This window comes from Suncus etruscus, chromosome 10 (genome assembly GCF_024139225.1).
Source record: "Suncus etruscus isolate mSunEtr1 chromosome 10, mSunEtr1.pri.cur, whole genome shotgun sequence".
Classification (NCBI taxonomy): Eukaryota; Metazoa; Chordata; class Mammalia; order Eulipotyphla; family Soricidae; genus Suncus; species Suncus etruscus.
Genome location: NC_064857.1, coordinates 89,325,106 through 89,343,105, shown reverse-complemented (window position 1 = coordinate 89,343,105; position 18,000 = coordinate 89,325,106). Strand labels below are relative to the sequence as shown.

General features: G+C 42.7%; 3 non-coding genes across 3 annotated transcripts; 2 read left to right on the top strand and 1 right to left on the bottom strand.

Moving 5' to 3' along the window:
* Positions 1–14,418: 14,418 nt before the first annotated feature.
* TRNAH-GUG (transfer RNA histidin (anticodon GUG)) lies at positions 14,419–14,490 on the bottom strand. Its single transcript has one exon. It is a non-coding gene; the product is annotated as a tRNA-His (tRNA).
* A 624-nt stretch (positions 14,491–15,114) lies between these two features.
* On the top strand, positions 15,115–15,186 carry TRNAH-GUG (transfer RNA histidin (anticodon GUG)). The gene has a single exon. It is a non-coding gene; the product is annotated as a tRNA-His (tRNA).
* A 1,888-nt stretch (positions 15,187–17,074) lies between these two features.
* TRNAH-GUG (transfer RNA histidin (anticodon GUG)) lies at positions 17,075–17,146 on the top strand. Its single transcript has one exon. It is a non-coding gene; the product is annotated as a tRNA-His (tRNA).
* The last annotated feature ends 854 nt before the right edge of the window (positions 17,147–18,000 follow it).

Below are 18,000 nucleotides of genomic sequence, written 5' to 3'. Positions count from 1 at the left end.
ATTAAAAGACATTTGTTCAATGATTCTCAGAGATAAAAGAGGGAAGAACTGGAAGGTCTAGCTCATGACTTGAAGCTCACCACAGAGAGTGATGGGTGCAGTTAGAGAAATAGTTACACTGAGAACCATCATAACAAAATGTGACTAAATGAGGGAAGTAGAAAGCCTGTCTAGAGCACAGGCTGGGGTGGGGTGGGGAGGAGGGACACTTGGGATATTGGTGATGAGAATGTTGCATTGGTGAAGGTTTCTTGTTTGTTTGTTTTTTTTTAATAAAAAAAATTAACTTCTGGAGCCGGGAAGGTGGCACTAGAGGTAAGGTGTCTGCCTTGCAAGCGATAGTGTAGGATGGACCTCGGTTCTATCCCCTGGCATCCCATATGGTCCCCCCAAGCCAGGGGCGATTTCTGAGCGCATAGCCAGGAGTAACCCCTGATCGTCAAACAGGTGTGGTCCAAAAACCAAAAAAAAAAAAAAAAATTAACTTCTACTCATTTCAAGCAACCAAGTCATCGCCAAGATAAAGCCTTACTAACTCCTCCCAATCAGAATCAGCTGTTTATTCCTATGATTTTATAGTATTCTACATCTCAGTTCTTCCTTGGGTTATGAGCATTTTTGTGTTTTGGGGGCCTGAGTACCTTGCACATATTGTTTCAAGAAGTAATAAGTGTTAAATCCATAATAGCTATTTAACAAGGCCTTCCTGAGGGGTCAGAGCACAGCAGGGAGGGTGTTTGCCTTACATGTGGCTAACCCAGGTTCAATCCCGTGGATCCAACATGGTTGACCAGAGCCTGCCATGAGTGATTTTTTTTTTTTTTTTTTGGTTTTTGGGTCACACCTGGCAGTACCCAGGGCAGCACTCAGGGGTTACTCCTGGCTCTGTGCTCAGAAATTGCCCCTGGAAGGCTCGGGGAACCATATGAGATACTGGGAATCGAACCACCAAAATGGGTTGGCCACAAGCAAAGCAAACCTTACCCCTGTGCTATCTCTCCAGTCCCTCCAAGAGTAATTTTTTTGAGCACAGAGCCAAAAGTAATCCCTCAGTGCTGCCAGGTGTGGTCCAAAAACAAACCCAAAAAGCAAGGCCTTGCTGATGAAGGAATTAATAGATGGATAAAGCAAGTTCACTTTCAATTTATTGCCTAAACACTTGTGACAGGATAAGAAGTATAAATAAAATTATCATAAAACCAGTATAGCAGGGGCCGGGAAGGTGGCGCTAGAGGTAAGGTGTCTGCCTTGCAAGAGCTAGCATAGGACGGACCGCGGTTCGATCCCCCGGTGTCCCATATGGTCCCCCCAAGCCAGGGGCGATTTCTGAGCGCATAGCCAGAAGTAACCCCTGAGCGTCAAACGGGTGTGGCCCAAAAACAAAAAAAAATAACAAACAAACAAAAAAACAACAACAACAACAAAAAAAAAAAACCCAGTATAGTAGGTTGAGTGCTTGCCTTGCACACAGCCAACCAGTTTCAATACTCTGCACCAGGGGCTGGAACAGTAGCACTACAGTAATTTGCCAGACAATGGTTCGAATCCTGGCAACCCATATGGTCCCCAGTGCCTGCCAGGAGCGACTTCTGAGTGCAGAACCAGGAGTAATCCCTGAGCGCCGTCAGGTGTGACCCAAAAACAACAAAAACAAAAATTTGATCAATCAAGTACCTGCCCTCCCCCAACATTCTTTTTTGTGTGTGTGTGGTTTTTGGGTCACACCCGGCAGTGCTCAGGGTTTTTTCCTGGCTCCGTGCTCAGAAATTGCTCCTGCATGCACGGGGGACCATATGGGACGCCGGGATTCGAACTGATGACCTTCTGCATGAAAGGTAAACGCCTTACCTCCATGCTATCTCTCCGGCCCCTCTCCCCCAACATTCTTACTTACTCCAGTTAGTAGGATTCCTACTGACTCCTTAGTAGAGAAAGAAAAACTCAGCTATGCTGAGACCTTGCAAAAGGCAGGATTTGCAGGTATTGATTGGTGTGGGCATTGGTAGGAAATGGTTCATCCCATCTTTACTGTGCCCGTTCCATTCCTGCATAGGCATGGAACACTCAAGTTAAATAACCTTAAATTGTTTAAATGTATAGACTTGGGGCCGGAGTGATAGCGCAGCGGTAGGGCATTTGCCTTGCATGCAGCTGACCTAGGATGAACTTGGGTTCGATCCCTGGCGTCCCATATGGTCCCCCAAGCTAGGCGCAATTTTTTATTTTTGGTTTTTGGGTCACACTCAGTGGTTCAGGGGTACTCCTGGCTCTGCACTCAGAAATGGCTCCTGGCCCGCTCGGAGGACTATATGAGATGCCGGGGATTCGAACCACTGTCCTTCTGCATGAACACCCTACCTCCATGCTATCTTTCCGGCCCCGCCAGGAGCAATTTCTGAGTGCATAGGTAGGAGTAGCCCCAAAACAAAACAAAACAAAAAGTTATTGACTTATTTTAAAGGTCAGTTTAAAAATTCTTCAGGATGCCCCCAAACACAGTCGTCATGTCTGTATCTGGCCAGCTTCATAAACTCACTCAATTCTTGAAAGAGATATACCTAAACCAAGCCATGAAAACATCTGGGTACACAGGCCACATGACTGAAAGCTTGCTTGCAGTTTGAGTAGGAGAGGCAGTCCAAGTCCCCACCCTGCCGAAAACAATGCCAACTGCACCCAGCACAAACAATTGCCGTTTCAGGATGATCTAGTTTTACTACTCATCTACAGTTCTCTGCAGAGACACCAATCTGACCAAAACTCCTGAGATTGGGGCCACAGTGATAGCACAATTGCTAGGGTATTTCCTTGCATGTAGCAAGCCTAGGTTCAATATCTGGCATCCCATTTGGTCCCCCAAGCAACACCAAAAGAATGTCCTCTAAATGCAGAGCTAGGAGTAACCTCTGAGCACCACTGGGTGTGGCCCAAAAACCAAAACCAAATAAACAAACCTCCAGGTATGCTAATATTTGGACTAACAGCAGTAGGACTTTTCTGGAGTGCAGGCACTCTCCATTTTCTTGTTCTTCCAGAGGGCTTCCTAGCTAAATACACTCCACAAAAGCCACGTGCTTAGAATTCCTGGACTGCATGGCCACATACACCACCCAGCAAATGCAGCCACATGACAATTCTAAATTAATACTTGCTAATAAGTATTAAGTATTGGGCCCGAAGAGATAGCACAATGGTGTTTGTCTTGCAAGCAGCCGATCCAGGACCTAAGGTGGTTGGTTCGAATCCTGGTGTCCCATATGGTCCCCCGTGCCTGCCAGGAGCTATTTCTGAGCAGACAGCCAGGAGTAACCCCTGAGCAATGCTGGGTGTGGCCCAAAAACCAAAAAAAAAAAAAAAGTATTAATAGGTAGGGTATATAATTAATAGGTAATAATAATTTGTTATTATTAGGTCTTTTAATACTGCCATCTCAGTAGGAACACAGATTTAGATGCCAACATGTATTTGAAGCCACCTAATATTTAGAAACAAAATAACACAAAGATCAACTAGCAACAAGAGCTCACTAAACCTTCTGACAGTCACTTAATGACCTCGCCACTGCAAGATGCAATAATTTTCACAAATTTTCTTGTTGCTGTACTTTCTTTTCTTTCTTCTTTCTTTCTTTTCTGTTTTTTATGCTTTCATTTCCACTTACCTGGAAAAATGTATTATAATCAATGTATAAAGCCTTTAAAAACGTAATTTATGGGGCTGGAGAGATAGCATGGAGGTAAGGCCTTTCATATAGAAGGACGGTGGTTTGAATCCCGGCATCCCATATGGTCCCCCGTGTCTGCCAGGGGCGATTTCTGAGCATAGAGCCAGGAGTAACCCCTGAGTGCTGCCGGGTGTGACCCAAAAACAAACAAAAATTAAAAACGTAATTTACTTATTAAAAATTCTTCAGCAATTCCTGGATATGGAGTAATAATAAGTGGGTAGGGAATTTGTGTTGCACAAGGCCAGGAGTAAGCCCATCATATTTGAACCAAAAGCAAAAACAAACAAACAAATAAAAATAAACCCAAATCTTCAATTTCCAACCAGACACATCAACAGAAGTATTGCCCAGTATAGTACTTTTCACTGGGGGCGTGTTTTTTTTTTTTTTAACTGCAAATAAAAAGCAAAAGTCTCTCAGGAAACTTACCATTTTGTACTGAAAATAAAAGTGTCTAGAAAATAACAGACACTATAACTACAGATGATTCATTCCAATAACTATTGTGAAGCCATTTAATTAATATCTATTTGGGGGCTAGAGTGATAGCACAGTGGGTAGGGCCTTGCATGCAGCAAACCTGGGTTCAATCCCTGGCATCCCATTTAGTCTCCTGGGCCTCCCAGGTGTGATTTTGGAGCACAGAGCCAGGAGTAACCCCTGAGAGCCGCTGGGCATGACCTAAAAACCATAAATAAATAAAATCAATTTGTTATTGTATACTTTCCAAGGCACTGTTTTGTGAAGTAAAACTATCCTTATTAAGTAATTAATGAGGAGAAAGAGAAAGAAAAATATCAGCAACATAGAGGGTTTCAACAGAGGAGAGCCAAGAGTACACACCTAAGTTAAAAAGTGGGGGAGGGACCGAAGAGATAGCATGGAGGTAGGGCGTTTCCCTTGAATGCAGAAGGAAGGTGGTTTGAATCCCAGCATCCTATGTGGTCCCCCGAGCCTACCAGAAGCAATTTCTGAGCGCAAAACCAAGAGTAACCCCCAAGTGCTGCTGGGTGTGGACCTCCCCAAAAAAAAAGTGGGAGAATACCAGGATGGGAAATTCACCCTATTTGTCTTTGCAATGGCAAACGAATGAGTGCCTTGATTAGAGAGTGTTGTCAAGTGGGAGAACTTGGAAATTTAGCTGTTTTTTTTTTTCCCAGTCTCGTCCATAATCTTTTGTCACTGTTGGAGTTTCTCATCTCAAGGGGTCCAGCCTTCTCTGAGACTTCCTTTCAGCATCCAATGGGTTTCTGGCCTTCATGCCCTTTAGGATGGTGCCCAAGTAGCTTACTACATCTGTGAGACACGCACTCCCACAACCTAACTCCCATCTGCCATTTGCTTCCAGTAAAAGTGCAGCTCATGGTGTGGAAAAAAAAAAGTGCAGCTCATAACAACTCACTTTACCCTGCTGGGCCCCTTCTATTAGTCTAAACTAATGCATTCTCACAAGATTATTAGGAAAATTAAGTAATGTAATAGGGTAAATGAACTTGGAAAACAGTAATGACCTTTGAGTTGTTGAGTAGTATTATAAGAACTTAGAGTAATTCAGAAAATTAAAGGTATTCTCGAGAAATGTCATATCAATATGACTCTGATGTCTCTTCTTTTCATTCTAGCTCTTATTGTTTTCTTTTGTTTTTACCTTAATTTCCATGTCCAGGTATAAGGATAAGGACAGGTCACAACTTCAGTCTAAGAGAAATTACACCAGTGATCATCTCTCCTCTCATGTTGTCTTTTCTTTCTTTTCTACTTTCATTTTTTTAAATGCAGCCTATAGCACTCATCTCACTTTTCCAAGGAATTCTTAAATTACCTTAAAAGCAGGTCTTATTGACATAAGCAACTGTCGAAAAGAAGAAAATAGACCTGCAGTACCTCTCCCAAATAACTTTTGTCTCAGGAACTTGGGCTTCATTGTTTAAATGTTTGTGTTGTTGCTCTATTACTCAGTCTGATAAACTCCCTCCCTGATAACAGATTAGGAAGAATGAAGTGATTAACTCAAGAGTCAATAGCTAGTAATGTATCTGCTAAATCATATCCTAGGATTCTTACTACCAGTTCTATTTTATTTCTGGGGTGTAAGATAAGAAGTAGCTCAGAGAGTCATACTTTAAAATAAAAATTTCCCTCAATGCTGGGGGTTCAACTAAAGCCTTCATACAAGCAAATCAAGTGCTCTATTGCAGAGCCATATTCCCAGCCAACTTTTACAGTCTTTTGAAAAATAAAAAACTGAAGTAACATCCTCCAGCAAAAAGGCCTGACTCAACAATAAGCCAGAGATTTAGCACAATTTGATTTCACCCTCTCCCTATCTACTCCCATACCTTGTTGTAATTAGCACTTCTTTCCCTATGCAATTGATAGGTTAATGCTTCCTGTTTCTGCCTTTCTCTTGCCTTGAATATTTTCCTTCTCAGTAAGAAAATTACTCTTCCATGCCTTGAAACCCTGCTCAAACATTGTATCCTGCTTAAGTGCATAATTAAAGTTTCAATGCACTTTGTACATACTTCTAGCATAGCTGTATTTATATCTTCATCCATCCGAGTAACACTGGATTGAAATGATGTGAGTGAGAGTAGGAAGATATCTTATTGATAGCTCCAAGACCTAGCACAAATAATAACTAAGTACTACAGTTGAGTGGGTGAGTGGGTGCGTTACAAATGACCCACTGTATAACAGAAAATGGGCACGTTTTCCACTAAGCTTTCTCCTGCAGAAGTTGGACAACAGTTAACCTGGTTTGATCCCCATTATACATGGCTTCTCTGCCAGCACTCAGAAATGGCTCTGGAGTCCCTCCTCACTCCAAGGACCTAGCTAATTCTTGGAGGAAAAAAATTAACTTTTTAAAGCATTCACCCTTAGATGCCCTCTTCATTGGGGATCAATTTTTTTCCACTAAAGCTTTACAATCTAGGTTATGTAGTAAATTTTATACTTTTAGGTTTCACTGATCAATAAAGATTCAAATATAGTTATAGGAAATAACAAACAGTCTTGCTGAACTTTAATTTTTAAGGGATGACTTTTAAAACTTATCACCTACTTCTCCATCACTTTATGAAAGCCACTTAGCCTATAGAACAAGTCTCTTGAATTAAATACATTGAATCTTTGAAAAAATTATCACACTGACCTAATTTTTTCCTCACTACATGATTTAAAAAATTATCTCCATTTGATTGCTTCTTGAATATTTAGCAACCCCAGGTTTAGGTCTTTGCTACTAATAGGTGATCTCTGCAGTCTGACAGGAATTAGTTTCAGGACTCATGACAGAAAGAGTTTGGCAGGACCCCCTTTGGCTTCATTTTATGGGAATGGAGAGGTAGCTGGAAACAAAAAGATCAAATGAAGCATCCAGTGCAACTTCCAGCCTACTGAATATGTGTAATAGTTGTACATCTCAGATGACAAATTCAAGATTGTAAGAAATGAGACTTCCTTTTTCTTACTGAATTTATTTTCTATTTGATTATGATATTCTGGAAATAAACTGGTTATTTTCTAATTCTGCTAGAAATTTGTGAGCTCTTATTTGGAGAGTCCTACCACAACAAGAAATGTCTCTTGGGGCCGGTGAGGTGGCGCTAGAGGTAAGGCATCTTCCTTGCAAGCACTAGCCAAGGAAGGACTGTGGTTCAATCCCCCTGGCGTCCCATATGGTCCCCCCAAGCCAGGGGCAATTTCTGAGCGCTTATCCAGGAGTAACCCCTGAGCATCAAACAGGTGTGCCCCCCCACAAAAAAAAGAAATGTCTCTTAAACAGAAAATTTCTTCTAGGGACTGAGTGGTGGTGCAAACAGTAGGGCGTCTGCCTTGCATACAGTAACCTAGTACGGACCATGGTTTGATCCCCTGGCATCCCATATAGTCCCCCAAGTCAGGAGCAATTTCTGAGCGCATAGCCAAGAGTAACCCCTGAACATCACCAGGTGTGGCCCAAAAACAAAAACAAAAAAAAAAGAAAAGAAAGAAAATTTCTTCTATTATTTTATATTGTTGCCTGTGGGCTAGTATTTTCAAGTTGAAGTAGTCAATCCATATAACTTTAAAGTGGCCCCTAGATATGGCATAGTAGATTTTAAATAACCAAGAGATGCTACTATATTGAACAAATGAAAGATGAATAAATGAGTGGAATTTGAATAGTTACATAATATCCAGAAAATCTTCCAGAAATGGTTTCAATGTTTAGAGAAAATCCAGTTACTTACCTAGTCTCTGATTCCACATCTACTTCCTGGGGTGTAGCACCTCCTAGTGGAACTTCTGTGCTACACCCTCATCATAACTTGCCTCCAAAATAGTGACTGACTCCTACTCCATCTTGTCATTCTCCAAATTTCAGTGTCACCATGACACCCATTTGACGCAAGTAGTCTCTTCTGGCAACTGCAAAGACTCTCAAGGTGAACAATGAGGTGTTAATTTGAGCCAGTAGCGCCTCGAGTCAAGAGCAGGCTTTCGTAAATAGCGCTGCAATGAATATAGGTGTGAGGAAGAGATTTTTGTATTGTATTTTTGTGTTCCTAGGGTATATCCCTAGGAGTGGTATAGCTGGATCATATGGGAGCTCAATTTCCAGTTTTTAGGGAATCTCTATATCGTTTTCCATAAAAGTTGGACTAGATGGCATTCCCACCAGCAGTGAATAAGAGTTCCTTTCTCTCCACATCCCCGCCAGCACTGCTTGTTCTCATTCCTTGTGATATCTGCCAATCTCTGTGATGTGAGATGGTATCTCATAGTTATTTTGATTTGCATCTCCCTGATGATTAGTGATGTGGAGCATTTATTTGTTCATGTGCCTTTTGGTCATTTGTATTTCTTTTTTTTTTTTCTTGCCACAACTTTCCCCCTTTCTTTTATTTTTAAAAGTTTCTTCTCTTCCTATTTCTTTTTTTATATAATTATCTTTATTTAAACACCGTGATTACAAACATGATTATAGTTGTATGATTACAGTCATGTAAAGAACATCCCCCTTCACCAGTGCAACATTCCCACCACCAATTTCCCAGATCTCCCTCCTCCCCACACCCCTACACCTGTACTCGACACAGGCTTTCTACTTCCCTCATTCATTCACATTGTTATGATAGTTTTCAGTGTAGTCATCTCTCCAACTGCACTCATCACTCTATGTGATGAGCTTCATGTCATGAGCTGCACCTACCAGCCCTCATCTCTCTTGTCTCTGAGATACTGTTAAAAATGTCTTTCTTTTTTTTTTTTTTTTTTTTTGGTTTTTGGGTCACACCCGGTGACGCTCAGGGGTTACTCCTGGCTATGCGCTCAGAAGTCGCTCCTGGCTTGGGGGACCATATGGGACGCCGGGGGATCGAACCGCGGTCCGTCCAAGGCTAGCGCAGGCACCTTATCTCTAGCGCCACCGCCCGGCCCCTCATTTTTCTTAAAGCCCATAGATGAGTGAAACCATTCTGCGCCTTTCTCTCTCCCTCTGACTTACTTCACTCAGCATAATAGATTCCATGTCCATCCATGTATAGGAAAATTTCATGACTTCATCTCTCCTGGTGGCCGCATAGTATTCCATTGTGTATATGTACCACAGTTTCTTTAGCCACTCATCTGTTGAAGGGCATCTTGGTTGTTTCCAGAGTCTGGCTACTGTAAATAGCGCTGAAATGAATATAGGAGTAAGGAAGGAATTTTTGTATTGTATTTTTGTGTTCCTCGGGTATATTCCTAGGAGTGGTATAGCTGGATCGTATGGAAGCTCAATTTCCAGTTTGTGAAGGAATCTCCATATCGCTTTCCATAAAGGTTGTACTAGACGGCATTCCCACCAGCAGTGAAAAAGAGTTCCTTTCTCTCCACATCCCCGCCAGCACTGCTTGTTTTCCTTTTTTGTGATGTGTGCCAATCTCAGTGGCGTGAGGTGGTACCTCATAGTAATTTTGATTTGCATCTCCCTGACGATTAGTGATGTTGAGCATCTTTTCATGTGCCTTTTGGCCATTTGCCTTTCTTCTTTTTCAAAGTGTCTGTTCATTTCTTCTCCCCATTTTTGATGGGGTTAGTTGTTTTTTTCTTGTATAGTTCTGTCAGTACCTTGTAAATTTTGGATATTAGTCCTTTATCTGATGAGTATTGGGTGAATAATTTCTCCCACTCAGTGGGTGGCCTTTGTATTCTGGGTGGTCATTTGTATTTCTTCTTTGGCAAAGTTCTGTTCATTTCTTCTCCCCATTTTTTGATGGGATTAGATGTTTTTTCTTGTAAAGTTCCATCAGTGCCTTGTATATTTTGGATATTAGCCCCTTATCTGATGGGTATTGGGTAAATAGTTTCTCCCACTCAGTGGGTGGCTCTTGTATCCTGGGCACTATTTCCTTTGGGGTGCAGAAACTTCTCACTTAATATAGTCCCATCTGTTTATCTCTGCTTCCACTTGTTTGGAGAGTGCTGTTTCCTCCTTAAAGATGCCTTTAGTCTCAATGTCATGGAGTGTTTTACCTACATGTTGTTCTATATACCTTATGGTTTCAGGTCTGATATCAAGGTCTTTAATCCATTTGGATTTTACCTTCATACATGGTACAATAGCCAGACTCTAGAAACAACCAAGCTGCCCTTCAACACATGAATGGCTAAAGAAACGGTGGTATATATACACAATGGAATATTATGCAGCTGTCAGGAGAGATGAAGTCATGAAATTTTCCTATACATGGATGTACATGGAATCTATTATGCTGAGTTAAATAAGCCAGAGAGAGAGAGAGATGCAGAATAGTCTCACTCATCTATGGATTTTAAGAGAAATAAAATGCATTTTTACAATAATTCCCAGAGACAAAAGAGAGGAGGGCTGGAAGGTCCAGTTTACAACATGAAACTCACCACAAAGAGTGATGAGTGAAGTTAGAGAAATAACTATATTGAGAACTATCATAACAATGTGAATGAATAAATGAATGAGGGAAGTAGAAAGCCTGACTAGAATACAGGTGGGGATGGGGTGGGGAGGAGGGAGATTTGGGACATTGATGATGGGAATGTTGCATTGGTGAAGGGGGGTGTTCTTTACATGACTGAAACCCAACTACAATCATATTTATAATCAATGTTTTTAAATATATTAATTTTAAAAAAGAAAAGAAAAAGATTTGTTAAGTGCTTTCAAATACAAGATTTTAGATTAAAAAAAAAAAAAAAAGAGCAGGCTTTCATATGCCGAGGAGTCAGTTGGGAGATCTTAAAATGGTTCTGATCCAGTAGCACTGGATTGTAAGTCAAGATCCTGAATTGTGAATCAGCTTTCAGGTGACATCAAAGCAGGGAGTCTAATTTCAATTGCACCTATATGGAGATCCATAATCAGAGTAGTAGAAGCCTATGATGGAAAAGGTTAACTCTTGATGCCAGTGCTCAGAAACTTATAAATTAAAGCCAAAGCCTGTGAGATTTGACCCCATAAAAATCTGCACTTAAGGGCGGGAGAGAAAGTACAGCAGGCAGGGTGCTTGTATTGTGCGTGGTTGATCCAGGTTCAATTCCCAACACTCATAGGTTCCCCAGCCTTGCCAGGAGTGGTACCTGAATGCAGAGTGGAAATAAGCTCTGAATACCATCTGAAATTGTGCAAAAACAGCACAAAAACACTCTGATGATATGTATGTTAAACGAACAGTATAAAGTAAATTATTTTGTAACTACTAAGGGACAAATGGGGAGGGAGGTAATTTGGGATGTTGGTGGTGAGAAGGTCACACTCACTGGTGGTGGTATTGATGTTGGACTACTGAATACTCGTTAAAACTGTTTCATGAACAACTTGGGTTCATTAACCCTGGTCTTAAATAACATTTCAAAAGGGAAAAAATATTCCACTGTGTAGTGTTCGTTATTTCATTTATAGTTCATTACGTCTTTTCACTTGTTTTACTTTTAAGTAGGGCCTAGTAAGTAGCAGTCTTAGCTTTACAATTTGTAATTAATTTCATCCTTATGGCAGATTTGTTTTTATTTCCATTTTACAAATGAGAAAACTGAGGTACAAACACATTATACTTCTTACCAAAAATCACCCAGATGTTGACTCCTGTTAGGGCAAAAGTTAGGATTCAAACTATAGGCAACCTAAGTATTGTGGGCCTAATTACTAAACTCTGCCAGCCTTTCATTAGAAGTCAGAAATGAAGTACATAGTTTTTATGCAGTAGTTCCAATACCACCAGGAGTTCCCCTGAGCATTTAGTCAACAACAACAAAAAACAAAACAAACAAACAAAAAAAAAACCAAACAAGAAAAAAGTTGGGACTCTCCTATAGTGTGTCAGTTACTACAAGCCATTCTGTCAGTAGGAGAAATAAAATTTAAGTGACAGGGTGAAGACTGGAAATCTGCAAAAAGGAACAAATCCAAGCAAGATAAAAACAGCCAGAGAGCTGGAAAGGGTAATGAGATTTCACACTTACCTCCCCCTATTCTATTCTCTTCTGCTCTGAGCTCTCCTCTCTGTGATCTTAAACTCATCAAATGTAAGGAACTGGAAGAAAGGAGACTAAGGAAAGTGACAACTTTCACCAGTGTCTTGGTTTTACACATGGTTTAACAAGTCTTTGCTGATGACTCCAGCAAAAGGGTGCAAGGTCACTGCCATGTCCATCTCTTCCAGAAATGCTGCCCGAATTTCCTCCTTTCTGGACCCCAAGAAGAGAGGCTCATTCCTCACTGGTTGACAGTGGCACCCCAGCTATCTGAGGACCAATATCCAAATACAAAAGTTACTTCCAGAGGAAGAAGAAGAAATGAGGAAGTGGAGGAAAAAGAAGAAAAGGAAGAGGAAGAAGAAAAAGAGAAGAAGAAAAAAAAAGAGGAAGAGGCGGCGGCTAGGGATGTGGTTCAATTTGTAGAGCAGATGCCTTTTAGCAAATGCCTAGATTTGATCCCAGATGATCTTGTTTCATTCTCACAACTTGTATAAGTTTGTGTATATGTGTACTTAATAGATATTAATATAATTATTTATTAATTATATGGTATGATTATTAATAATTCATGTATATTTATACTTAAATAGGACCTAGAATATACCAGTGTTAGCTTTACAATTTGTAATTAATTTCATCTTTATGGCAGATTTGTTTTTAATTTCCATTTTACAAATGAGAAAACTGAAGTGCAAACACATTATGCTACTTACCAAAATTCACCCAGACATTGACTCCTGTTAGGGCATATGTGATATAGGTATGTGATATATTATGCATGCTCACATCTAATAAAATAACTCTAAAAAATAAAATAAAATAAAAAATTCTGACTTGCACTGATTCAGAAACTAGGGGCTGAAAATATACGGTCTAACTAGATATAGCCAAGATTTAAAAAAAAAAAAAAGTTACTTCCATTTTGCCTGATGCCAGACCTGAATTTGTTATCTGGGTTTCCTTCAAGTTCACATCAAACAACAAAATAAAGCAATTCCCTTGAAATCTGAGGAGGATTGGTTAAAAAGAAAAATTCCCTGAGGATTGGAACCACCCTTTGCCCTCAAGGGCTGTGGGAAATGGATGGAGCATTCAACAAAGGGCCCGTTAGCACCCATCATAGGAACTTGGTGACCAGTGCACCAAATTTGTCACTTGTCACAAGATCTGAGCTGGAAACATTTCAGTCCCTAGTCTCATGAGCATTCATCCCATTTGGGGCACAATGACCCTCAAATGTGGAATCCCAAATTCCTTTAAGGCTTGGAAGGACTGACTGGTTTTTTGTTGTTATTGTTGTTGTTGTTTTTGTTTTTTTTTTAACGCCTATGTGAGATTTTTACAAAAGACCCAATGCCAAGTCACATTGACTGGGCCTCACAGACGAATCCTGAAATAAAAGAAGGGGAAAAGGGAAAGGATCGAGGCCCTGGGAGAAACAGACTGGGAAAGGAACAGGAATGTTTTTTCAGTTCTTCCAATCTATGCAAAGTGCTTGCAGCAAATTTTGCCATAAAATATCTCTGAATGCTTGACGGTTGTTGTACATATGCTGCTATGTACAACATGCACCTAATATTCTTTATAATCATTAGTTTCTGATGCTCAGAAAAGGCAAACAAAGCCTTCTTGGGTGATGACATGATTTTGACAGATCACAGACAGCACAGCTGTCACATGTGTTACCTAGAAACACTTTTCTGTTGATAGAAAAAGTTTGGAAAATCTGGGGTAGTTTTTAAAATGCCTGAATTGGATAAGCTGAAAGGGATTTAATTACTTTTAAATGCTTAAAAGTGAACTAGAAAAAGCCTGGTAATTCTGAATCTGGAAAAAAAAAAAAAAAAAAAAAAGACTGAATTGTAACCAAAGATAATGGTTTAAGTCTGAACTTGTAGTATTAAAGAAAATTCATTTGCAGTGTGTTAAAATGGAAGAACATTAAAATCAGTGTGCAGGGGAAAAACTTTTTTTAAAAAAAAAGGAAACAGAATCTGGAGAAAGAAAAGGTCCTGGCGCTGCCCCCCAAAAAGGCAGGTGAGGGAGGCCTTAGGCCAGCCAGACTTGGAAGTCGAAAAGAGAACTTGTTTCCCAAAATGTTTTGGCAAAAGGACAACCTTGTGTGAGGGAGGTCCTAGGCCAGGCTTAGAAGTGGAAAAGAGAACTTGTCCCCAAAATGACGCCCTTGCCGTGCCATTGTTCCACAATGCCGTGACTCGGATTCGAACCGAGGTTGCTGCGGCCACAACGCAGAGTACTAACCACTATACGATCACGGCGAGCTACCGGGACGCCACGGAAGCGAGACGGCCTAGAGGACACCTTCACTCTTAGACGGCGCCTCGCTGACTCCGCCCACACGCGCGAAGGCGGAGCCAGCGAGCGACGTCTCCAGCGCGCTCCTGCCCGGCGACCATGGAGCATGCGCACTGGGCGCCTGAGGCCAGGGAGAAAGAAAAGAGTCCCTGGAAGTGATCCCTGAGAGCTCCGCTCACGCCCAACCAAGCCCGCACTGGCTGTCTCTTCCTTTCGACCCCCCAGGAAAATTGGTCCTGAGCTACGTCACAATGGTGGACACGTCACAGTCGGGGAGCCAAGGGGGGAAGCCCGAGCTGCTTCCTCAGATCCTGCTGAGGCGAAGCGGAGGGATCTAAGCCGCACTCACTAAGCGGGGCTCGAAAGGCCGAGCGCGCAAGGAAACATCGGTGCCGCGTCTGTGTTTGCGCGGGAAGAGGAGCAAGGGGCGGGGTTCGTTTGTGACGAAACGAGGGGCGTGACCTGGGCCAGTCGCCGAGGAGGCTGAGGGGCGTGGCCTACGGCTCCTCTGTGACGTGATCAGGGGCGTGGCTTCCAGTAGAGAAGAGTTCCAAGGCGGCCAGCTGCTTTCGGTTCCCCAGTAGCTCGCCGTGATCGTATAGTGGTTAGTACTCTGCGTTGTGGCCGCAGCAACCTCGGTTCGAATCCGAGTCACGGCATTGCGAAGGCAATGACACGGCAAGGGGTTCAACTTTTGTTGCCCTCCGGCATTTTTTTTTGTTTTGAGGTGGGATGAGTCTAGTTTGTCACAGTCATCTTAATGGATCCCCAGTTCCCAACTATTGCGATTGATTTGCTGGGAACGAAATGAAATTCGCGGCCGTCCTGAAACCAATTCCCAATAAATGGAATTGATTTAGCAGAGGGGATCTGTGAAGGGGATCTTAGACAAAACGGAAATTTGCCAAGCAAGCAGAATAATCTCGTGAGCAAAGGCATGCCGAGAAAAAGACGTGGTGACTTTGTATTTATTTATTTATTTATTTATTTATTTATTTATTTATTTACTTTTGGTGGTGATGCTTAGCGATGAACCCAGGACCTCCCACAGGCAAGATGATTTCTTTTTGCAAATAATCTCTCCTCTCCGCTCTCAAGAAGGCCTGGCTGGGACGAGTAAGAAAGATGCCTCTCAGAGTGACCTCGGCTGAGTGAACGAAAACACGCAAGAAAAAACTTGCCAAAGAGATGAGCTGGAGAAGGCCAGTAACTTCCTTCCTTGCACTCTGTGTGCCGGAGCCAGGAGGTGAAGTCAAAGAATTTATTTTCGGCTCCAACAAGATCTAGCAAGATTTCCAGCAAGATCTCTAGCACAATCTCTAGCAAGATCCTGGCAAGATTTCTAGCAAGATCTCTAGCAAGATTCTAGCAAATTTCTAGCAAGATCTAGCAAGGTTTCTAGCAAGATCTCTAGCACAATCTCTAACAAGATCTCTAGCAAGATCTAGCAAGATTTCCAGCAAGATCTCTAGCAAAATCTCTAGCAAGATCCTGGCAAGATTTCCACAAGATCTCTAGCAAAATCTCTAGCAAGATTCTAGCAAATCTTTAGCAAGATTCTAGCAAATTTCTAGCAAGGTTTCTAGCAAGATCTCTAGCACAATCTCTAGCAAGATCTAGCAAGATTTCCAGCAAGATCTCTAGCACAATCTAGCAAGATTCTGGCAAGATTTGCAGCAAGATCTCTAGCAAAATCTCTAGCAAGATTCTAGCAAATTTCTAGCACGATCTCTAGCAAGATCTAGCAACATCTCTAGCAAGATCTGTTTGTTTCAGGTGTGGGGCAAAATGGGGCACCAGTAGTGATCTAGCAGGTGACTCTGGCGGGAAGCGAGTGCGCTAGTAAACCAGGGGGCGACCTGATTTAAGGGGGAAAATATTAAAAAGCTGCCGGCTTTGGATCTGGCCTGGTTCTAGATAGATGCCTTGAAGGGCTCGAGAGCACTTGGGGACGAGGAGAAGGAGAACCAGATCGGCTCGGGGGTGCAGGTGCAGCCCGGGGGCCCAAGCAGAAGTGGGCGCCGGGTCTGGCAGGAGCAACCCCGAAGGAGTGAGTCGGGGTGCCCGAGGAGCAGCAGAGGCCGCGGGGGCGAGGCGGAGGGCTGCGCCGAAAGGCCGCCCCCGTCGAGAAGCGTCCGACGAGCCTTCGACGCGGGTCCAGCCGGCTTCTGGGCTCGTCCACATCCATCCTCTGTGAGGCGTCCCGGGTCCCTCGAGGGCCCCTCAGCTGGGGCGCTGAACACCGACGCGTTCTCCACAGGCCCCACATCGCTGAGGGAGTCTCCCAGAGCTCCGGGGGCCGCGTTCTTCTGAGGAAAACGCTTACTTGGGGCAGGTCCCTCCAAGAGAGCCTTCCCCGGTCGCCACCCACCGCCAGCAGCCGTTGCCACAGAAGCGCTCGCTCGGAGACCCAAGCACAGGAATGCGCCTGCGCAGTCTCTCCGGGCCGCGCCTCGAACCGCCCTTTTGATGACGTCCGGACCGGAAGAGCCTATGAGTGCTGAAGAGGGCGAGCAGGGGCCTCTATTGACAGGTCCCCGGTAGCTCGCCGTGATCGTATAGTGGTTAGTACTCTGCGTTGTGGCCGCAGCAACCTCGGTTCGAATCCGAGTCACGGCATTGTGGAACAATGGCACGGCAAGGAGACCTCGCTCTTTTTGGAACAAGAAGAGGGTGGAAAAAGCAGTCTTTTCGAGAATCCTTTCTCTTTCATCCATCTCGGCGATCCTGTTTTGTGTCAACCACAACTGGCTTTTTTTTTTTTTTTTTGCAATTTTCTCCTTGGATCACTGAGCCGCCCACAAATGAGCTACTTCCTTTCATTCTCGTCTCCTTAGCTCACTACATATAGTTGTGATCCCTTTTCCTCGAAAGCATCTCAAATCGTGTCTAAATCATCTTGTTAACACCAACCAAATGTTGCCCCCCCCAACCTTAGCATGCTAAGATCTTGTCTTTTAAGATCACGTCCATTTTTAACTAGAAGACACGGACGGAATCCCAGTGCCAAGGAAGTTTGCCTTTCATTCTTCTCCCCTCTCCCAATCATTGCCACTTTTCCTGCCGTCTTGCATAAACAAGACTGTATACGTATATGTAGCTACGTATGTGATTGTCTCCCACTAACTTTTATTTAATCCATAACCTTCTCTTCTACAGCTGCACAGAAGTCAGAGTAGACAAGTGATGGGTTTGATCTGCTAGGCTGTTAGTTTCCCTTTACTGTAAAAGCAAAATTCCCTTTACAGGTAAGGCAAAATTTCCTTTACATACTAGGATAGAATCTCACCCACTCTGGTCCTGTTCATTTCCCTCCAGATCCTGGTTCCTGGAAGACAGGAGAATAGTTTGGGTGGCTGAGAGAGAAAAGAATTCCTTGCTGTAATCATAAAGCCTTTGAAGGGAGCTAGAAAAGCATCCTAGATTCGGCAGTTGGGAAGGAATTGATTTGGTGTTTTCCCCTGAAAAATCTT